Here is a 24,796-nt window from a genome sequence, read left to right as displayed (position 1 = left end):
GCCGGCTCTGAGAGATCAATGGACCACAAGTATAGTACTAGAGGGAAGAGCGGAGATTAAAAACCGTAGATGGAGATTAAGAAATGAAAACAATAAGCAGATTAAAAAGTATATAGCTTGCAGTGGTTATTCGGAGATGCATAGGCTTGCAGAGGATCGAATAGGACGGAGACCTGCATAAAACTAGTCTTCGGACTGAAGACCGAAACAGCAGGCTCTCTCGGGATTGTTCATGTCTCTGCCGTTTCAGTAACTTCAGCATCTCTGTGACTCTCTCCCACGGGTGTAACAAACCTGTAGGCATTGCTGCTGATCTTTTCTGCATACGTTCAGTATCCCCTGCCTGTCGTTTTTGGTATGGTTTGCACATTCTTGAACAATATTCTGGGATGAGTCGCATAAGAGATGGGCAGACTGATTGCATTTCCTTAGTATTCTACCAGTGAGGTGAAGTCTGTCAGCCGGTCGGGGTGGCCAAGCGGTTCTAGGCGCTACAGTCTGGAACCTCGCGACCGCTACGGTCGCAGGTTCGAATCCTGCCTCGGGCATGGATGTGTGTGATGTCCTTAGCTTAGTTAGGTTTAGGTAGTTCTAAGTTCTAGAGGACTGATGACCTCAGACGTTAAGTCCCATAGTGCTCAGAGCCATTTGAACCATTTTTTTTAAGTCTGTCACCTGCTTTACGTACTACTGAGGCTATGTGGTCGTTAAATAGTCTGAACTGTCGCGGCAACAAGTCCTTAAATGTTTTATGCTATTAATATTTTCTGCAATGTAATGGCTGAACTATACCAACAGCAAACACATTTCCCTGAAGCATATACAACCGTCGATGACCCTCCATCCAAGAAAACATGCTGCGTCCTTCCTAGGAGGGTGTCTCAACCCCGTCAAAAATTTGTCGTTTCCAAGAAATATTCATGTACTGCATTTAATAATGTCTCTCTGGACGTCTTGTCACGCCCAGCACCTTCAAAATTGTAAGCGTTCGCAAAAGGTTTTTGTGTTTATTAAAGTGTCCTCCTATGATGACAGTGTGATTGGGGTACTTACGTATTAGCGAACTTAGGTTTCGTCTAAAGCTTTTGGCTACGTCTGGAAGTGAGTGTTTTGCACACCCTGCACCCTGTCAGCTACATGAGGAGCAGTGTATGTAGTTTGGTATACACCTGACCCATTTAGGGCAACCATTTAGTTCTCAACCCTACGGCGTAAACCTAGGAAGTCTCCTCCCGCAAACCTTTTGAAATATTCTTAAAGATTTTTATCTACTATCCCCCAACTTCCCACCTCACAAACCCCCCCCCCCCCCCCCTCCACACACAAACTGCCGTGTCTGTTTGTGTGTGCGTATGTGTGTGTGCGTAAATTTAGAGCACTCAACAGTGAGGTTATTAAATCCCTAATTAAAATAGTCAGTGATGTTTATGGTTAAGCAGTTCATCTACCCACACATACACAGTTACAATGAGCGTAATAGTACCAACTTTTTAATGTTATTAAACACTAAACAAACTTTAGAACTTCCAATTCTTTCCGCCTGAAGAGACCAGTTATGACAATGATCTTTTAAAACTGTAAAGTAATATCATGCTCAGTGAGAGTTATAGCAATATATAACTGACTCTGTATAGCTAAAATACCAGTAGACCCAGTAGAACGCCACTGTAACCGTGGCCGAGAAGTTGGTTCCTCCAGTAACAGTATTTTTTTTTTTTTCATTATGGCTTGTTACCATACTCAGAAGACTTTTGTGTCAACAGATTAGATTAAATTCTGACACGTCATGGATGAAGTGCCACAAAAGACTGGTGTCTCTATTCACTGAAGATAACAAATTTTCTGTCCTATCTGTCATCAATGCAACAGTTGACAAAACATTTTAGTTACAATTGTGCAGAAAGTTCATGCAATCAAGTTCTCTCTAGTTGGAACTGGTCTTTAGCAACCACATTTTTCTATTTCAATCACTGTAACTTCATTCAGCAAAAGTGAAAACCTGCCTGTACTTTTTTCTGGACGGAATGTGCTGGGAGCAATGGCTGTATTTCTCGAATGCATGATGACAAACATCTTACACCTATCTGCACAAACCAAACTGCTGTGACGTGAACTTCAGACCACACCTACTTTCATGATTAGGAAAATAACCTGCGCAAAATGAGACTGTCTGAAACTTCATAATGAATTAAAGTATAGATATAACTGCCTTGGTCAGAAGCTGATTTATAAAATTCACGACTGGTATCGTTAATGAACTTTCATGAACCAATATGCGACAGAGACGTTGATATCAACGTTTTAAAATTACTGGTACCAGAAACTACTTGTCTCTTAAATTTACTTGGTTTCAATTTACTGCTTTTTAGTACGGTACCAGGATTAAAATCATAATTCTAATAAAAATAATATTATTCCTAATACGACTACATTCTATAGCTGAGGATGGCATTTGTACCTTTTCCTTATTCCTTCAGAAATGTATATGACAGTGTTGTACTGTAAAAATGCTAAATACACTTAAACAGATGTGGCATACCTATAATGATGTTTTTTTCTTCTTGATTTTTAAATATAGTTAACGATGGCAGAAATTTTCCCAGGTGTAATTGTAAACGATTTCCGCATACGTAAATTCGCAGTGCTCACATCTAATGTCACATATCTTATGCATAGTTGTGCATCTTCATTGCATTTCTCATACAAAATGTTTCCTGTTACGCAACATGCAGCAAACTAGCGAAGTGATACATCACTACCGGCTTCCATTTCAAACTGATGAGAGCCAAAATAAAAACACAAGCATGTGTGGCGACACCTTCATCGAATGGAAGCGTAAAAAGACCAATGCTTTTACATTAAATTTCCTGCTTGGAGTTCTTGACATCTCATCAAACAACAGAACGTAGTCACGTCACCCACAGTTTTCTTTTCTTGTTGTTGTGGTCTTCAGTCCAGAGACTGGTTGGATGCAGCTCTCCATGCAACTCTATCCTGTGCAAGACTCTTCATCCCCAAGTAACTACTGCAACCTTCATTCTTCTGAATTTGCTTAGTGTATTCATCTCTTGGCCTCCCTCTACGATTTTTACCCCCCGCGCTGCATTTTTCTGTAGCACCAATTTCGAAAGTTTCTATTCTATTCTTGTCTAAACTATTTATCGCACATATTTCACTTCCATACAAATACTTTTAGAGAAGACTTCCTGACACTTACATCTATCCTCGATGTTATCAAATTTCTATTCTTCAGAAATGCTTTCCTTGTCATTGCCCGGATACATTTTATATCCTCTCTACTTCGACCATCATCAGTTATTTTACTCTCCAATTAGTTAAATTTATCTACTACTTCAAGTGTCTCATTTCCTAACCCAACTGCCTCAGAATCACCTGATTTAATTCGACAACATTCCGTTATCCTCGTTTTGCTTTTGTTGATGTTCATCTATATCCACAATTCAAGTCACCGTCCGTTCCGTTCTACAGCTCTTCCAGATCTTTGCTGTCTCAGACAGAACTATAGTGTCATCGACGAATCTCAAAGTTTTTAATTCTTCTCCATGGATTTAAATTCCTACTCCAAATTTTTCTTTTGTTTTCTTTACTGCTACAATCCCGTCTCACTCGCTTGTCAACCAATGGTTCTCTTTCGTGCCCCCCGACTCTTATAACTGCTATCTGGTGTTTGTACAATTTGTGAAAAGATTTTCGCTCCCTGTATTTGACCCCTGTCACCTTCAGAATTTGAAAAAGGGTATTCCAGTCAACATTGTCAAAAACTTTCTCTTTGTCTGCAAATGCTAGAAACGTAGGTTTGCCTTTCCTTAATCTATCCTCTAAGATAATTTTTAGGGTCAGTATTGCCTCACGTGTTCCAACATTTCTACGGAATCCAAACTGATCTTCCTAGAGGTCGGCTTCTACCAGTTTTTCCATTCGTCTGTAAAGAACTCGTGTTAGTATTTTGCAGGCGTTACTTGTTAAACTGACAGTTCGGTAATTTTCGCACCTGTAAACCCCTCCGTTCTTTGGGATTGAAATTATTATATTCTTCTTGAAGTCTGAGGGTATTTCGCCTGTCTCATACATCTTGCTCACCAGATGGTAGAGTTTTTACAAGGTTGGCTCTCCCAGGGCTATCAGTAGTTCTAATGGAATATTGTCTACTCCCAGGGCCTTGTTTCGACTTAGGTCTTTCAGTGCTCTGTCAAACTCTTCACGCAGTATCATATCTCACATTTCATCTTAATCTACATCCTCTTGCATTTCGATAATATTGCCCTCAACAATATCGCCCTTGTGTAGACCCTTGGTATACTCCTTCCACTTTTCCGCTTTCCCTTCTTTGCTTAGAACTGGGTTTCCAACTGAGCTCTTGATTTTCATATAAATGGTTCTTTTTTTCTCGGAGGTCTCTTTAATGTTCCTGTAGGTATTATCTATCTTACCTGTAGTGATACGTTGCTCTACACTACATTTGTCCTACAGCCATCCCTGCTTAACCATTTAGCGTTTTTGTCGATCTCATTTTTGAGACGTTTGTATTCGTTTTTGCCTGATTCATTTACTGTATTTTTATATTCTCTCCTTTCATTAATTAAATTCAATATCTCTTATTTTGCCGAAGGTATTCCATGATCCCTCGTCTTTGTACCTACTTGATCTTCTGCTGCCTTCACGATTTCATCACTCAAAGCTACCCATTTTTCTTCTACTGAATTTCTTTCCCAGTTTCTTGTCAATCGTTCCCTAATGCTCCCTCTGAAACACTCTACTACCTTTAGTTCCTTCAGTTTATCCAGGTCCCATCTTTTTAAATTCAGTCATTTTTGCCGTTTTTTCAGATTTAATCTAGAGTTCACAGCAAACAGACTGTGGTCAGTGTGCACATATACCCCTACAAATGTCTTACAACTTAATTCCTGGTTCCTAAATCTCTGTCTTACAGTGATATGAACTAACTGAAACCTTCCCGTGTCTCCAAGCCTCTTCCACTACTACAATCTAATTTCATGATTTTTAAACCAAGTGTTGGCTATGATTAATTTATGCTCTGTGCAAAATTCAATCAGGCGGCTTCCTCTTTCATTCCTTACCCCCAATCCATATTCACATACAACTTTTACTTCTCTTCGTTTTCCTACTATCGAATTCCAGTCTGCCATTACTATTAAATTTTGCGTTCCCTTCACTAGCTGAATAGTTTCTTTCATCTCATCATACATTTCATCAATCTCTTCGTCATCTGTGGAGCTGGTTGGCATATAAAATCGTACTACGTAGGTAGGTGTGGGCTTCGTCTCTATCGTGGCTACAACATTGCATTCACTGTGCTGTTCGCAGTAACTTACCTGCGCCTCTATTTTTATTCGTTATTAAAACTAATCTTGCATTGCCCCTATTTGATTTTCTATTTATAACCCCTCATTCACCTGATCAGAAGTCTTGTTCCTCCCGCCACCGAACTTTACTAATTCCCACTATATGTAACTTTAACCTATCCATTTCCCTTTTTAAATTTTGTAACCTACCTACCCAATTAAGGGATCTGACATTGCACGCTCCGATCCGTAGTACGCCAGTTTTGTTTCTCCTGATATCGACGTCCTCCTGAGTAGTCCCCGCCTGGAGATCCGAATGGGGGACTATTTTACTTCCGCAATATTTAACCCAAGAGGGAGCCATTATCATTTAACCGTACAGTAAAGCTTCAAGCCCTCAGGAAAAATACGGCTGTAGTTTCCCCTTGCTTTCAGCCGTTCGCAGTACCAGCATAGCAATGTCCTTATGGTTAACGATACAAGGCCAGATCAGTCAATTATCCAGACTCTTGCTCCTGAAACTACTGTTCCTTTTAAGGAACCACACTTCTGTCTGCCCTCTCAACAGTTACCCGTCCGTTGTGGTTTCCTGTACGGTACTGTTATCTGTGTCGCTGAGGCACGCAAGCCTCCCCACCAATGGCAAGGTCCATGGTTCACGTGGGATGGGGAGCGAGCTTTCTTTTGTGTCCATTATAATTATCCGGGCTGTTATGCCGTGGTCGGTTGATGAATTCTGAGTTGATTCCCAACGTTTCGTCTCCGACTGCGGGAGACCTCTTCAAGGGGGTCCGTAGCTTGATGGAAGGTCCAGGACACACACTGGCTCGCTACTGACTGCCGCTAAATTCCGTGTCCGCGCGCCCCCGCGCCGCGGCGTGACGTCACGTGTTATGAAAACGTCAGTGCAATTGGCCGCTGTTCGTCGCCGTCGATCGCCGTTGCCATCACCCAGTAGTGGACGAGTGGTACACATCTTCGTGAAAATTTACATTTTAGTATGAGCTTTCTTTTATAAGAGTAAAAACCTGGCCCGTAATTCCACAGCGGAGGTTAAAATTTCGAATTCTCCACTGTGTACACTCAGATAGATGGTGGTGGAAAGCAGAACTAATTCAAATAAAATACTTTGTTACCAGATTTCAATTTAACCCAAAGCGCTCTTTTTACAGTACTCGCCATCCATTTAATTCTTCATCTTTTGCACACTCTCAGTTTAACAATTCATAACCAATGTTTTCAGTGCATATGGAATATAACTAAGGAATGACTAGTAGCTTGCACAGTCTGCTTGTGTGTTCATATTTTTCTAATTCATTGGATTTCTCCCTGGACTTGGGATCTCCATCACGTAAGAGTATGCTTTCTCCTACTGTCTCTGGTGTGCGACTAGCGCTTTCATTTTCTTAAGTGAGCTGCTCTTGACGTATCTCTAGTTACCTTCATGAAGCTACGTTAGAAAAATTATTGGCATGATTTTCGGCTTCAGTTTACATTTGCCATCGACATTCAAATTCTCTCAAAGGCGAGTAGTATAATCAGTCTTTTCTTCTCTTCTTCTTCGCCGTTTTCTGCATGGAACCTAGCCGTTTTCGACTTCCATAGACCTCTTTCATTACAGTCACTGGGACCTCGAATTATGCTTTCCATTGCTTCATGATTTTTCCGTCTTAGAGCTAGCCTTCTTCTCATTCTTCTTCCCGGTGGCCCCCAGTGTAAAACCTCCCTTGGCCACCTAGAGTTTGGTATTGTCTGTACATGCCTGTACCAGTGAGGCACTTTTTTCTCCATTTGCCTCTATACACCCTGATTTTATTTCCAATGTTTTCTTTCAAACTTTCTTGTTTGAGGTCCCATACGAACTACATACAGAGCTATCCGCTCCACCACACAGTGAAATACTATTTTCGTAGTGTTGTGACGAATATTATTACTCCATGCGTCGCTTTAGCAGCTCTAAAAGAAAAAAGAAAGGAAGGAAGAAAGACAGAACGGATCTAAGAAATTACGGTACTTTGATGTCTTAAAAGAGAGAGATTTTTCTTCAACATGTTTACACAGGTAAACAATAAACAAATAAAAAAACGATGCACATAGCTAGTACTTGTGGAATTACTTCAACCATATCCCCCAAGAAGTATTTGTGGAAACAATTATTATTATGTAGTGGTACTTCAGATGAACCTGTGCAGATCTGACGCATAACCACATCTTAATTCTGGACTTATAAGAATCAATACTGTAAGAAATTGTTAATATTCGTACACACGTAAGTGAAGTTTCAGAAATGTTACGAAGGTCACTTTTCCCTATACCATGGATTTTGCAGCTCGTGCTTGTTATGTAGGCGAAGAGCAAAAATCACTTACCATTCATACATAACAGTCGTTCCTGTGTGGCGTGTACCACTTCTGTTAATAGCAATTCTCCAATGCTATCTTCTGTTTTCCTTTCCGTGAAAATATGAGCATGCCGCAGTCATGCAAGGCTTTACCCAGACAGAGCCCCGCTTGCCTGAGTACGCCTTATGCAACCGGGGGGGAAGCAGATTCCCCTGAGGTTATCCGCTAATGACAGTGACGTCTCATTAGCCATCCATCTCAGTGGCACGCAGCACGTTCCCTATAGAGGTATCAATTATTCTCGCTATCCGGGAGCTCAAGCCTAGACACTTGGTCTCCGCGACATACAAAGATTCACAGCTGTGTCGCTAGATGACCACTGAAGGATACGTAGATCATTATTTACGGTGGACAGACGGCGTTCACCAGTCCTCTTCTCAAGAACCCCAGATTCACTAACACCATTTCGGTGAAAGAAGGGTACTGATCTTCGCTTATCGTCATTTGGCTCAACTCGGGGGCCATATCAAGTAATAAAAGCAATCAGACATTACCAATTAGAGTTACATGCCTTCTGCCTTATTATGTCAAATGCGTCTGTTATACATGATGTACAGGTGATAACGTTCAGGATCCAGATGTGTGGTGTCTCACGTCTATTAGTGCTGCATCTAAATGGCCAGGTGTGTCAGATGAAATGAAAAGACTAGCTAAGACTTGTAAGAAAATTATATTGTCATGTGTTGTTATCAAAATCTGGGACATTTAGTTGAGACAGTGGAGTATACTTACGAAATATGTTGCACAGTTTATTGCGAACAAAGGTATCTCATGTTGGCGACAGGCCAGTTGATACCTACTTTGGGCAATTCAAAGATGTTAAAGATGATATTGAAAGACAAGCTAAATACTTCGAGAACCTTTTGCATAAATTGGCAGCTACATATACAGACTAGGTTTTTCTTAAGAGTGCTGAACAATAAAGACATAATACACGAATTCAAATTTATTACGGTTCTTTACATACAGAGACGGGTTATGTACAGTAAAAGAAATGAGGTGAGTGAATGTGAGAAACTACCAAAAATGGAAAGTACACCTAGAAAATCTCGAAAATACATTTTTCATACTGGGGCCCATGAGTGTCTGTTTCCAGACAAATTTGCTATCTTCATCAGGTCTATCTGCAACATCAGGTACCTTTGTTCGGTATAAATGATTACCAGCGCCGTCTCGAGTAAACTGAGCAGTAGATCTCTTAGGTATACTTCACTGTCTCAACTGCATGTCGGAGATTTTGATAACAGCACGTGACAATACAGTCTTCGCGTAAGTTTTAGCTAGTCTTTTAATTTCATCTGACACCCCCGGCCAATTAGATGCTACCTTACCATACGTCAGACCTCACTTATCTGGATCCTGAACGTTATCACTTGCTTACCACGTATAACCTACACTTTTATGTATGCATACCTGTCCTAGGAATTACGGATGTCACCTGAGGGTGATGGCGCACGTAAGATCGCTGCATTCTGAGCACCTTGATTCTACGTCCAGCCGCAATGTTTTTGGCGTCATTATCTTTAGAATTTTGTGCTGTATGAATGTGTATCTGACATTCGTAATTATAACTGTCTTATGTCCTCATACATTGCTTGGGTGAAAGAAGTGGGAAAATATGAAATTATCTTGTAATTCGGAACCTTAATTAATTTTCGGTTTTGAAAAGCTCAAGAAGGTTGCAGGGCGAATTGCAGCGTGTATACACATTCACCTCAGCATTTTACAAAGCACTGTAAAGTGCATTGGAGAGGGTACTTCGCAGTTAGCCGGAGCTACCTCCCATTCCAGTCACGTACGGAGCATGGGAAGAATGACTGCTTAAACGTCTGTGTTAGAGACGTAATTACTCTAATTCTTGAGATCCCTACTGTAAGATACGTAAGTGTTTGTAGTGTGTTACTAGATTCCACATTTAATGCTAGTTTTTGAAACAATGGAAGTATGTTTCAGGGATAGTTTACGCCTTTCTTCAAACGTCATATCCGTGGCGCTCTCTCATGGGTTAGACCCGTGACCAGTCATGCTGCTTTTCTTTTCATCTACGTGATTACTCTGCTATTCATAATATAGGGCTTGTCAGAGGATTCAATGAACCACCTTCAGGCTGTCTCTCTACCGTTCCACTCTCGAAAGGCACGCGGGAAAAACGAGCACAAAAATTTTTCTGTGCGAGCCCTGATTTCTCTTATTTTATCGTGATGATCATTTCTCCCTACGTAGGTGGGTGCCAACAGAATGTTTTCGCAATCGGAGGAGAAAACTGAAATTTCATGGGGAGATCTCGTCGCAAAGAAAAACGCCTTTGTTTTAATGATTACCACTCCAGTTCACGTATCATGTCTGTGACACTATCTCCCCTATTTCGCGATAATACAAAACGAGCTGCCCCTCTTTGTACTTTTTCGATGTCATCCGTCAGTCTCACCTGATTCGGATCCCACAACGCACAGCAATACTCCAGAATAGGGCGGACAAGGGTGGTGTAAGCAGTCTCTTTAGTAGACCTGTTACACCTTCTAAGTGTTCTGCCAATGCATCGCAGACGTTGGTTTGCTGTACCCACAATACCATGTGATAGTTCCCATTTAGGTTATTTGTAATTGTAATCCCTAAGTATTTAACTGAATTTACAGCCTTCAGATTTGTGTGACTTATCGCGAAATCGAAATTTACCTTATCTCTTTTACTACTCATGTGACTAACTTCACACTTCTCTTTATTCAGGGCCAATTGCCAATTTTCGAACCATACAGATATCTAAATCACTTTACAAGTCGTTTTGATCATGTGATGACTTTACAAGACGGTAAATCGCAGATACTCAAATTGTACATTTAATTTTCCCCGCTAATACTATTTGGTGCGGATGCCACACACTTGAGCAGTATTCTAGGATGGCACACACGAGGTTTTCCTTAGTTTTTGAACGCAATGTCGTTTGTTGCATATTTCATTTTCCTAGTAGCCTACAGACAACTCTCTGATTTTCTTCTCCTTTACCTACGACAGAACGTAAATGATCTTTCCGTTTTGTATCCTTCCAAATATGACACCCAGATATCTGTATGAGTTGGTAAATCCTGGTTATGATCACTGTTATTGTAGCCAAGCGACAGCAAATTGTTTTTCTTTTTGCGAAGTGCACTATTTAACATTTCTGGAAATTTAAAACAAGTTGTCAATCATTGTACCTTTGAAATCTGATCAAGATCTGACTGAACGTTTGCGCAACTTTTGTGGCAGTACGGTGTTGGTTACCGCATAACCTGGGAAAAGTCTGAGCTTGCTCTTAATTTGTCTTCGACGTCTTTAATATAGAAAATGAACAGCAAGGTTCCCAATACAATTCATTGGAACCCATCTGAGGTTATTTCGATGATTGTCCTTGCAAATTAAAATATTGTGTCCTCGCTATCAAGTAACCTCAGTTCAGTTATAGATTTCCTTTGTTACCCCATACGGTTGTGCTTTCAATGATTTCAATGATAAGACAACGATTTTGGGAAAACAAGGAAAGCAGTATATTGCAGACGGCGTTGATTCATGGCTTTCTGGATGTTATGTGAGAAAAGCGCGATCAGTGTTTCGCGTGGTCGATGTTTCCGGCATCCATGCTGGATGGTATGGAAGAGATCATTCTGTTGAGGTACATAATTATGTCTGAGTTCGGAATATATTCTAATCTTCCACAGCAGCTGTGAGTTAAGGATACTGGACGGTAGTTTTATCAAATCTACTTTCCTTTTTGTACATGGGCGTGACCTGTACCGTCTTCCAACTAGCGAGCGTAGTTTTTTGTTCAAGTTAGCTGCTGCACATTGTGTGTAAAACTTAACCCTGTAATTCTGTACAGAATATGACCGGGACTCCGTTACAACTAAAGTTTTGTTCAGTTTTAACGATTTTTTCTTCATTGCTACTGTATCTCTTATCTTTGTAGCTGTGCGAGAATTAATTGGTGTAACAGCCTTGAATTTTCCCTCTGCTTTTGATTTATAACCCTCATTACCAGTTCTTGTGTCATTCATGAGTGTCTGGGACACTTATATTAGTTTTACATGACGTTATTTGGCTTTTTTTAAAAATATTTTTAGGGATATATATATATATATATATATATATATATATATATATATATATATAGAGAGAGAGAGAGAGAGAGAGAGAGAGAAAGAGAGGGAGAGAGAGAGAGAGAGAAAGATCTTTTCATATGACAGTCGTTTTCTAAAATGTGTAATTCAGCAATTCTCTAAATACAGGCCTATGCCTTTATACTTACAGTACAGTTATCTCTGTATCTTTAGATGTTTCTTTACAGTAACTGTATACCGTGTACGGTCCCTCCTATAATTAGCTGTTCAACGTGGTACATATGCGTCCAGTGCATGGCTGACTAATCTTCTAAAACTGACTTCAATCAGATCTGAGTTTCTCTGGGCCTCAAGGTTCTAAATTCCCTTTCACAGCGCTTACTTGCTGCAGTTACGCCCTGAGAATGGCAGGGTGTGATGCTGTCAAAACATCGGCGGTTGCATTCCCTAAGTTATCCGAACATTGGCCTATAGTGCTCCTGCGATATATTCCTCTTCAAAACAATGCGCTTTACAGTCTCCTCAGGTACGACTACGTAAAGCCAACTGTGCGTAAAGGAGAAAACCGTAGGCTGACTGTACATACGCAGTTCTCGATGTCCATCCACCTGTCGATGCAGTAGATATCCCTACATTTCATCATCCCCCTTTAAAACGAGGCCAATATAGCAGATGTGATACAGTTTTAGCTGCGTTATTGAAGTCTCCATTTTCTTCACTACCAACATTTATTCATTTGGGTGTGAATCTGGTAGAGTGGTGATTTTCTTATCGGTGTCCTGCAGATGTTGAGTGGTTTGTCAATATTTCCAAGTTGTTTTCTTACCAGTAACTGCCAATAAAACGTTGTTATGAGAGACTTAACGCATAAGTGATGCTTCCGAGCACTTTCAGGGGGTGAACAGAGACCAGGATTCGGATGTTTACACTCTTTCTATACATTCATTTAACTTCAGTGATATTCCACCACCTCGTTAACTAAAGACCCCTTTTTTAACGTAACATTTTGCAACAAATTGTGCAAAGGACACATACAGTTTCACCATTATTTGTTAAAATGGGTAATGTATACGGCTGGCTTCATTACCTGCCGTCGGACGACCGCTCCTCCAACAATTTCTCTGAGCTTGCTCCATCTAATAATTAGCTACAGGCTAATACTGATTCATCCACTAAAACTACCAACTAAAATTTCACTTTAACAAAAATCCTATTCTTTTCAAATGATAGAGCAGACCAATCAGTCGTCCTTTTCTTTCACATTTTATAGGCAAATCTAGATTTCGCCTAGTGCCTTGCCATTACAATGCACTATTTCACAGTATTAATGCATGCGCTAGTACATAACTCCCTTATTGTTCGGGCTCTAGTCACAGTTCGTTCGAAACTAGTATCTTGAATGAACTACGACAGAAGCGCGAACTACAGGGGCTGACGTACTAGGACATGCGTTGGTACTATGAAATAGTGCATTGATAATGGCAAGGCACTAGCCGAAATCTAGATTTGCCTATTAAACCTGAAAGAAAAGGACGACTGATTGCTGTGCTCTATTATCTGAAAGTTGTTGAGTGCACCAGCATTATTAATGGAAGGTAACTTGATCTTTACGTCATTTTCGAGTCAGTCAGTCTTCTGACCACGAATTCCTTTCTTGTTCCAATTTCCCTCTCGGAGGAGCAATCGCCACCTCGTTCGTGAATTATTTGCTGTATATAATCCAATCTCTGTCTTCCTCTATAGTTTTTATCCTTCACAGCTCTCCATAGTACCATCGGAGCTACACCCTGACTTCTTAACAAATGTCGTGTCATCATTCCCCTTCTTCTTTTCAGTATTTTCTATACACTCCATTCCTCGCCGATTCCATGGAGAGCTTCCTCATTCCTTACCTTATCAGTCCACCTAATTTCCTAGTTTTCAACTTTCGTCTGTAGCGCCACATCTCAAATGCTTCAATTCCCTTCAGTTCTGGATTCCGCAAGGTCCATATTTCACAACCATACTGAGCTGTGCTGGAAATTTTCGTGTTAAATCCTATGCTTGATACTAGCAGAACCTCTCGGCCAGGAACGCTGTTTTTGCCAGTGCTAGTCTGCTCTTTATATCCTTCTTGTTCCGTCACTCATGTGTTATTTTTCTATCTAGGTAGCAGAATTCCTTAACATGGTCTATTTCGTGATCCCCAGTGCCGATGTTAAGTTTCTCGCTGTTATCCTTTCTACTATTTTTCATTACTTTCTTATTTCTTCGTTTACTGGATCGTCATTTTTCGTTTGTGTCATTGCATCGAGCAGTTTCTCTCCTCTATGACACGTCACTCCATTCTCCTCAGGATATCTATTAGAGGGCCCGCTCGCTCTGATTCGGCTGTCTGTAAAAAAGCGAAGCTGCGTCATTCTGAAGCCAAACTGCAGCTAATTACGCAGTACCTAGTAGACACGTAAAAAAAAATTATTTAGACAAGACATTTTGATCTGTACGTCCGTCTTCGTACAGATGGTTGCCGGATATCGGCTGTGCAATATAATATGTCGTATCAAAGCACCTTCAGCAGCCTAAAACCCAGTTGTTATTTTATTTTAGCAACCAGTTTCAGTGGTGCATTACGCCATCTTCAGGCTTCCTGACCTATGTGTAGCAAGAATCCCACCTCAGGTCCAGTGAAGTGATGATCGAAGGAATCGATGTGTGAAAAATCCACGGACACCAGTCGCTGACCCCATTTTGACTGGGCGAGAGGTGAAATTCCTCCTACGCGTCGGTAAGGAGGCCTGAAGATGGCGTAATGTAGCGCTGAAATAGGTTGCTCAAATAAAATAACTACCGTATTTTAGACGGGTGAAAGTGTTTAGGTTCGATACTTTAGATATCTTTATGGTGCGAAATGTGGCAATTGATTCATAATAATAATAAAATGAGTCAGGTGAACAACATGAGTATTAAAAGGAACCCATTAAAATTGGATTACGCGGTAAATCACACATATGTAAAGGTTCTCAATTCACCTAATTACTTAGGTACTACGAATAACTTAAAACCGGACGACCGCATATAAAATATCGTCGCGAAGGCGGACATAAGACTCCGTTTTATTGGCAGGACCCTAGAGGATGAAATAGTCGCCGGCCGGGGTGGCCGAGCGGTTCGAGGCTCTACAGTCTGGAACCGCGCAACCGCTACGGTTGCAGGTTCGAATCCTGCCTCGGGCATGGATGTGTGTGATGTTCTTAGGTTAGTTAGGTTTAAGTAGTTCTAAGTTCTAGGGGACTGATGACCTTAGCAGTTAAGTCCCATAGTGCTCACAGCCAATTTTGAAATAGTCGACTTAAGAGACAGCTTACACTACGCTCGTCCGTCCTTTTCGAAAATATTTATGTGTGGTATGAGATCAGTACCAGATAGGATTCTCGGGGGACATCGAAAAAGTTCATTAGAAGAGGAGCATCTAGTTTTGTATTATCGCGTAATCAGTATTCCCAATGGTTCTTATGCGACCCGTCACGAATTGTGTTCCTGCGCCATCCATTTCACAAGGGAGAAGCACTTGCATACAACGTCCTCGAGTATTTATAGGATATAATCTAGTCCGTGTCTCTCCATATAGTTTTTGCACCATGCAACTGTCTCAGGTGCCGTAGAAGTTATTCCTTGGTTCCTTATCACATATGGCATCATCCTATCCGGTTCTTTTTTTGACTTCGTTGCCTCCGTGTTCCTCCAGTCGCCGATTACGCGGTGCAGCTCTATTCTTGCCTTATTAGTATTCAAAAATTCTAACATCCTTCTATATCACCACATCTCAAACGCTGCAGTGTTTTCTTTTCCGGTTTTTTCGCGGCAATGGTGTGCCGCAAATGTACTTTCTACGAAATTTCTTCCTCAAATAAGGGATTATGTTTGATTCTAGGGATAGGTAAATTTCTAAAAATATGGATATATACTGTATCGCTATCTGGCACAAATAAGTTTACTAAGGAAGCCACTCTTTCGGACGAAGTAGAAGAAGCTTGGTATATTAAGTCTGTTTCAGAAATTTCTAATAAAACTGATGTGAAATGACGACCAAACATTTCAGACAACAGAGTCCCTTTTTAATTGAATACAGGTGCAGAAATATGTGTGAGTTTTGTTCCGAGTGTAAGTTACTTTTATCTTTTCTAGATCCAGGCAATCAGGAAACAAGAGAAACACACATTCTGCCTCATAGTTGGTAGCAGGGGGTAATAAGTTCCAGTATTTCGTAAAGTGGTGCCACCAAATGCGTGCATTTTGCTCCTCGTACCTATGACTTGCAATGGTAGAGGTCAAACACGAAAGTAACAATGAATGTGCAGTACAGATACATACAAGCTCAAAACATGTGCCCATTTGTAGAACTGAATATTAAACTAAAGTAAGTCCGTTATAAGACATTTGCCGTCGGTTTTCAAGGACTATTAGTTGGAATGGGCAATAAATCTGCTGATGGGAACTATAGTGCTTACGAAGTAAGAAATGACAGACAATAAAAATTTCGCTTTCGATATTCAGTGTTATATTACAGTAATTGACATGTCGATGACTTAATCGATGAAATATATCGATTTTAGTTGGTAGAAATTCGATATTTTGAAGTATGAATATCTTTCGCCAATCCCTGTTTGCTTCTTATATCCTCCTTACTTCGTTTGTGTCTCATTATTTTGTTCCAAAGTATCACAGATCTTTCACATGTAGCGATCCGAATATAATCACCGTACATTCGCATTTTTCTAAAGTCATAACTACGCTGATGTGTTAAAAATGTATGCTGAGAGGCAAGATAAGCGACTCAGGTGATAGAAAATCATTTGATCCTTTATAAAAAGTTTGTTTCTCGATTAGTTTACGAACCACAAAGCAACATCAAAACTCTTTGGGCCTGAGTATCTGGACGGAGGATGAGTGAGCGTTGGAAACGAGGAAACAATGAAGAGGGCAGCACGGTTTCTACAGTTGCTGATGCCGTGACAAAAGGACAGTTCACTAAAACTTTATAAATTTCACTCAGTATGACATAATTCTTTTATTTACAGCAGACCACATAGATTGAGCATGGACACTGAATGAATTTTTTGTAAAGGATCATTAGGTAATACGAGGCGCAATCAAAGTACACTGTTCTAGACGAATGAAGCAGGCTATATTTGTGTTCCGCAATTATCTGTTTTTCTTATACGTGATATGGGGATTAGCGTTATAGTGTGACGATTTATTTTTACTTAATTACAGTGCAGTGGATTTTATTTCCTATTTAATTACTGCTGCTTGTAATACGTTTAAATAGTTATTCTTCAAACTTAACCGGACTACTCTTTGGAATGATTTCACGGCCAGAGCCGCAGAGCATAATTATCGTATGCTCGGCAATATACTAGGTGACGATCATTTTGGCTTTCGGAAACGTAAAGGCACCAGAGAAGTAGTTCTGACGTTGCGGTTGGTAATGGAAGCAAGACTTAAGAAAAATCAAGACACGTTCATAGGATATGTCGACCCGGAAAAAACGTACGACAGTGTAAAATGGTGCAAGATGGTCGATATTCTGACAAAAATAGGGGTTAGCTGTAGGAATAGACGGACAATATACAATACGTACAAGAGCCAAGAGAGAATAATAAGAGTGGACGACCGAGAACGAAATGCTCGGAATAAAAGGGTGTAAGGAAGAGATGTAGTTCTACACTCCTACTGTTGAATCTGTATATCGTAAAAGCAATGATGGAAATAAAAGTTCAGGAGTGGGATTAAAATACAAGATGAAAGGATATCAATGATACGATTCGCTGTTGACATTGCCATCCTGACTGAAAGTGAAGAAGAATTACGTAAGTTGCTGAATATTATGAACAGTGTAATGAGTACAGAATATGGATTGAGAGGAAATCGAAGAAAGATAAAAGTAATGAGAAGTAGCAGAAATGAGAACAGCGAGAGACTTAACATCAGGATTAATGGTCATGAAACAGAGGAAGTTAAGGGACTCTGCCAGCAAGGCAGCAAAATGATGCACGACTGGCGGAGCAAGGAGGACATCAAAAGCAGATTAGCACTGGCGAAAAGGGCATTCCCGGCCAATAGAAGGCCAATAGTACCAAACATAGTCCTTAATTTGAGGAAGAAGTTTATGATAATGTACATTTGGAGCTCAGCATTGAACGGTAGTAAAACATGGACTGTGGAAAATCCGGAACAGAAGAGAATGGAAGCATTTGAGATGTGGTGCTACAGACTAATGTTGAAAGGTACGTGGACTGGTAAGGTAAGGAAGGAGGAGTTTCTGTGGATAATCGGAAAGGAAAAGAATATGTGGATAATGCTGATAAGGAGATGGGACAGGGTGATAGTCAAGGAATGACTTGCATGGTACTAGAGGGGGCTGTAGAGGGCAAAAACTGTAGAGGAAAACAGAGATTGGAATTCATGCAGTTGCAGGTTGTAGGTGCTACTCCGCGATGAAGAGGTTGGCGAACGAGGAGAATTCGGGGCGGACCTCACCAAACCAGTCAGAAGACTGATGACTCAAAAAAAAAATCATTGACAGTATGCCTGTTTCGTTGATACAGTAAGGAACTGTCATCTGGGATTTTTCTGTTGGGTGCTTATCGTGAACGGTTCACCGTAGCTCCATTACTAAGGGGCTTCAGCGCAGTTCTCTCAGTTAAACCTAATCTTTCCACAAAAACAAGAGAGCTGCCGCAGTATTCGGCAACTGCACAGTCTTGATAATTTTATCACTGATCTCATTACCGCTCGCCCACATTACTTTCATCATTATTCACTTTTCTGTAAATGCAAGGTACGTGCTCGTTAGCCTGCTCATTTCACTTTACAGTTCCGATAATTCTTCCTTTCACTGAGGATAACTACATAATCAGCAAATCGAATCACTGATAACCTTCTCGCGAATTTTAATCACATTTTTGAACCTTTCTTTTATCTCAGTCATTACTTCTTCGTTAATGTAAACAAAAAATGGCTCTGTACACTATGGGACAACGTCTTAGGTCATCAGTCCCCTAGAACTCAGAACTACTTAAACCTAATTAACCTAAGAACATCCACGCTCGAGGCAGGATTCGACCCTGCGGCCGCAGCCGTCGTGCGGTTCCAGCCGGTAGCGCCTAGAACCGCTCGGGTACACCGGCCGGCTAATATAAACAGGAGGGCTAAAGACTACATCCATCGTTTATAGTCTACAGTTCCTGATCTGAGAATTTCGTTCGCAATCGCAGCTGGGTTGGTTTATATACAGGGTGTTACAAAAATGTAGGGTCAAACTTTCAGGAAACATTCCCACACACAAATAAAGAAAAGATGTTATCTGGATATGTGTCCGGAAAAGCTTAATTTCCATGTTAGAGCTCGTTTTAGTTTCGTCAATATGTACTCCAACGTCATCAAATTGTAAATTTTCACAATCAACATGTGTGGACTGACGAGAATCTGCACGCAATTGTGCAATCACGTCATCAACACAGATTTCCTGTGAACGTTTGGGCAGGCATTGTTGGCGATATCTTGATTGGGCCCCATGTTCTTCCACCTACGCTCAATGGAGCACGTTATCATGATTTCATACGGGATACTCTACCTGTGCTGCTAGAACATGTGCCTTTACAAGTACGACACAACATGTGGTTCATGCACGATGGAGCTCCTGCACATTTCTGTCGAAGTATTCGTACGCTTCTCAACCACAGATTCGGTGACCGATGGATTGGTGGAGGCGGACCAATTCCATGGCCTCCACGCTCTCCTGACCTCAACCCTCTTGACTTTCATTTATGGGGGCATTTGAAAGCTCTTGTCTACGCAAACCCGGTACCAAATGTGGAGACTCTTCGTGCTCGTATTGTGGACGGCTGTGATACAATACGCCATTCTCCAAGGCTGCATCAGTGCATCAGGGATTCCATGCGACTGAGGATGGATGCATGTATCCTCGCTAACGGAGGACATTTTGAACATTTCCTGTAACAAAGTGTTTGAAGTCATGCTGGTACGTTCTGTTGCTGTGTGTTTCCATTCCATGATTAATGTGATTTGAAGAGAAGTGATAAAATCAGCTCTAACATGGAAAGTAAGCGCTTCGGGACACATGTCTACATAACATATTTTCTTTCTTTGTATGTGAGGAATGTTTCCTGAAAGTTTGGCCGTACCTTTTTGTAACACCCTGTATACGCAAATGAGGGATGGAGCACGTCATATCAGATAGCGCACAAACCCGGTTCTTGATTTAAAATTATCCCTCTGGAATGTCGTATTCGGAAAGAAGCAACTGTCAACTTTCTAATAGTACGAGAGTCTCACTTCTTCTGTCACAAATTCATAATGCAATCTCCGGTGGACATGCTTTACTTTCACGAGACCCAAGTATTTCACTTACTTTATGGTCTCCGTTTTATTTTCACCGTAGCTCCCTCCGACTCAAAAATCGAGATTCAGAACCCCAAACACTCGGGACCAATGACGAAGCAGTTAGGTCCCATTCCCCTCGTCGCCGCCCTTAATCCAATAAACCAACCAACCAACCCAAACACTCCTCGGCAGGTGTGAGTTGGTGTAGCGCCGAATGCAAGCGAGCAGCGCAGGTGTATCACTGTATCACTGTGTAAATATTAAATCACAGAGATCTACAATTTCCATAAAGATAAGCACACGAATTATAAAACTGTTGTCCACCGTCTTCTTTCTTGGGTTTAGCGAAAAACGTAAAATGTCATCCGTCGTACTTAGACTCACTCTTGCCTTGCAACTGTATGAGTACGAAGCTGACGAAATTCTTTAAAAGCATAATTAAATCTTAGGTTCTACTGTATTTAAAGTTGACTTAAGTGTTATTATTAGATTCAATCCTGCAACCAATACGAGCTTTGACGAATTTCTTTCCCGACACTAAGTTATTACACATACTCTTTCAAGAGTATTTGATTTGAGCAGAAAAGTTCCATAAACGCTGTAACCACAGGAAGAAAATTACCAAACTATTATTATTACTGCAACTATTATTATTATATTACAAACTTCGTGTCACAATCGTCAGTTTAGGATACAATATAACTATTATTATTTGTATTAATTCCAAATTATGTATTCTTGACTACTGTGTTTATGGCACTTCGATCCTTGTGTTACGTGTTCTTCAAAGAATGTAAGAATTCAATACATGCTCCATAACAATGAAACTGGAACTATCGTGTCGGTCTGAACTATTTGACAAATTCTCATAGGATACTCAAAGAGAACTTGAGCGTAGCTAGGGCCTGCATATAGGCTTGGCTATATCAAACACAGATCACGAGAAAGAAAAAGACATCGTAATTTAAAGTTCTTTCTATACTAATACTACAAACGCGAAAGTCAGCCTGACTGTTGCGTTTTCACTACAACCGATTTCTACGAAATTTGATGTGGTAGAAGTTCGAACGCCCAGGAAAAAGAGAGACTATGTAGAAAATGTGTAGTACAAGAGATTGATTCATTTGAGTGAATCTGCGAATTAGCAGAAAATATTTGGTCATTGAAGGAGCTATTTACTCTTTCACTTTCAAATGACTCATACATACGGAAAATGCTTTTATTATTGATATATGCTACGTAATATGATTCAACGTAACGAATGAAATGCTAATCTTCAGCGTGTTTAATCCATATTCCTATGCTTACGTTACTGAAACGCCTGGACTAGCAGGACAGAGCGGATTGGGTTGTGGCAAGGGGCCAAAATTAGCTGCTGTCAGTTGTACTCAACATCCAAACTTTATTTATCAACATACAATATTACAAAAAAGATGCGAAACACTCAAATCCTTAATCGACCTCCTTTCATTAACTTTAGATCGGCTAAAGGCCAAACTCAAAATCCAAGACAGAAGGCCTAAACAAGAATTTGAAATACTAGGATTTTCCTGGAGGTTTCACAAAAGAATATGTTCTAAATCTTCAATCTAAACAGGCTGAAGGCCTTAGCAAATTAATTTTAATGAAACTTGGCTGGAGGCCGCGTATTAAACAATAAGGAGAGTTTCAATCAAAAGGCAGATGGCCTTATCTTAAGACATTTCACACAAAATTCGGCTGAAGGCCCCATATGAAAGAATAACAATATCATGCCTTAATGGCAAGACAAGAAGATTATTTAAGAGATATTGATACTCGGCTGAAGGCCATACATCAACCAAATAACTAAAACTCAAGCAGGGAAATAACTATGTAAACCACAAGGACCAGCGCTCACAAGTTTCCAAGGGTCGGCCTGGGATTGTAACACTAACGCCCAGTTAGGTGAGACAGGAAGCCTGTCCAACGACTTCTTCATCTGGAGGCAACCCAACGGACAGACAGCCGACCGACCAATCAACAAAATCAGTTCCGCTCCACGCAAACAGCAGAACGACCATAAGATTTCAATACAATGGCACAAAGAATATTGGCGCCCACAACGACCAACAACATCTCAGCTGTCGAACTACACGCCGTGCTGGACAGCAACAACACGACGAGGAAAATATACTGCCGAAAATTACGTCAACGACCAGGCCAGGTAACCGGAACGTCAACGGCCACAAGGCAGAAGATACCGCTGGTCAACTTCAATAACAGGGAATAAATGAAGCTAAACTCCACAAGAAGACGGCTGGAAACTTAGCCGACTTGAATAAACACACTTTGTTGCTTATGGTAATGTCCCAAAAGCGACAACTAGGATCAAACGAAGAAATGTAAAAACTGAGGCTCGATAGTAGGTTAAGTGAGGACTCAACTTTCATATCCAAGATCCGTGGGCGACGAACTTCGTAGCTCTCGCAAGCAGGACCTCACACTGCAACTATGCGTGCACACCGACGGCGACCCCGGCCAGAGTCTTCGCGATGGAGACTTCCTTGCTGCTCCACGCCAACCGACCGACTGCCCAGGTCCGGAAACGGTGAAACGACCAAACATACGTCGGTCGATGAGACGAACAACCAACGGTAGTCCCGCTCCAATCTCCCTCTTTCAGACAGTTAATGTGTGTCGCCAGCGGCGGGGAGCACTGTCTGTCCGCGCCTCACCGCTTCACCGGCGCTCCGTCCCCGACTTCACTGCTGCTGCATCCTCACTGCACTGCTGATCCATCTCCACTTCACCGCTGGTCCGCCTCCAACTGACTGCCAGACACACGACGACCCGGAAATACTATCGGTCGCTCCAGAGATAGTGCACTTATCGATATGCGCTGCTGCTGCCGCTCACGGACAAGTAAGGCAGGAAGTTAGTGACGCCAGTAAATGGAATAAGAAAACGAGGTGGCAGTACCATAGTAGAAGATGACAAACAATAAATGGCATGAACAAGGGCCGAGCACGGCTCAGTTACTAAATGCGAAAGTAAATCTGACTGTTCTGTTTTCACAACTAAATTGCTGAACCGATGTCGATGAAATTTGGTGCGTAGGTAGCTAGGAGCCATGAGACAGAACAAAGGCTACTTTATGGGGGAAAAAGGTTAAGGGTGGAAAAGGGCTGGAATATTTATTCTTACATCATTGGAGATGTTAAAAGTATTAAATATATTGCACAATGTACATATATAGTGTATAGCTATCAATAGCACGATGCTGGGATGCTCCTATTCATACCAATCTGTACGCGGTGCTCGGCTGAATCTGTGCGTGACGCCACTTCCTTTGTTGGAACAGCTTGGAAGGGTCATCAGTCTTCCGACTGGTCTGATGCAGCCCATCACAAGTTCCTCTCCTGTGCCAACTCTCGATCTTAGAATAGCAATTATTTGCAGGATGTATTCCATCTCTATCTTCCTCTATAGTGTTTGCCCTCTACACCTCCCTCTAGTACCATGGAAGTCATTCCCTGGTGTCTTAACAGATCTTCCATCATCCTGTCCCATCTCCTCGTCAGCATTTTCCACATATTTCTTTGCTTTCCGATTCTGCACAGAACCTCTTCCTTCCTTACCTTACCAGTCCACCTACCTTTCAACATCCGTCTGTAGCGCCACATCTCAAATGCTTCTATTCTCTTCTGTTCCGGTTTTCCCACACCCCATGTTTCACTACCATACAGTGCTCGGAGAGTACCCGTGGTCTAGGGGTAGCGCCTTGATTCATAATCAAAACATCTTCGTTCCCGGGTTCGATCCCCGCCACTCCCTAAATTTTGATAAATAATCAGCATTGGCGGTTGGCGGCCGAAGACTTCCGGCATAAGAAGTCAGCCTCATTCTGCCAACGGCCTTGTCAAAGAGGGCGGAGGAGCGGATAGAGGTTCAGGGCACTCTCTTGTCCTAGGGGTGGGAAATTGCCCCTGAAGGCGGAAGAATCAGCGATGATCAACGACATGAGGATGCAGAAGGCAATGGAAACCACTGCATTAAAGACACGTAACGTGTATCCACAGGACATGTGGCCTGTAATTGAAGAAGTGTCATGATGATCTCTCCATTGGCAAAAGATTTCGGAATAGTCCCCCATTCGGATAGAGGTTCAGGGCACTCTCTTGTCCTAGGGGTGGGAAATTGCCCCTGAAGGCGGAAGAATCAGCAATGATCAACGACATGAGGATGCAGAAGGCAATGGAAACCACTGCATTAAAGACACGTAACGTGTATCCACAGGACATGTGGCCTGTAATTGAAGAAGTGTCATGATGATCTCTCCATTGGCAAAAGATTTCGGAATAGTCCCCCATTCGGATCTCCGGGAGGGGAATGCCAAGGGGGAGGTTACCATGAGAAAAAGATTTAATAATCAACGAAAGGATAACGTTCTACGAGTCGGGGCGTGGAATGTCAGAAGCTTGAACGTTGTAGGGAAACTAGAAAATATGAAAAGGGAAATGCAAAGGCTCAATTTAGATATAGTAGGGGTCAGTGAAGTGAAGTGGAAGGAAGACAAGGATTTCTGGTCAGATGAGTATCGGGTAATATCAACAGCAGCAGAAAATGGTAT

Source organism: Schistocerca piceifrons, chromosome 8 (assembly GCF_021461385.2).
Source record: "Schistocerca piceifrons isolate TAMUIC-IGC-003096 chromosome 8, iqSchPice1.1, whole genome shotgun sequence".
In the NCBI taxonomy this organism is placed as follows: Eukaryota; Metazoa; Arthropoda; class Insecta; order Orthoptera; family Acrididae; genus Schistocerca; species Schistocerca piceifrons.
This window is presented reverse-complemented; position numbering follows the sequence as displayed.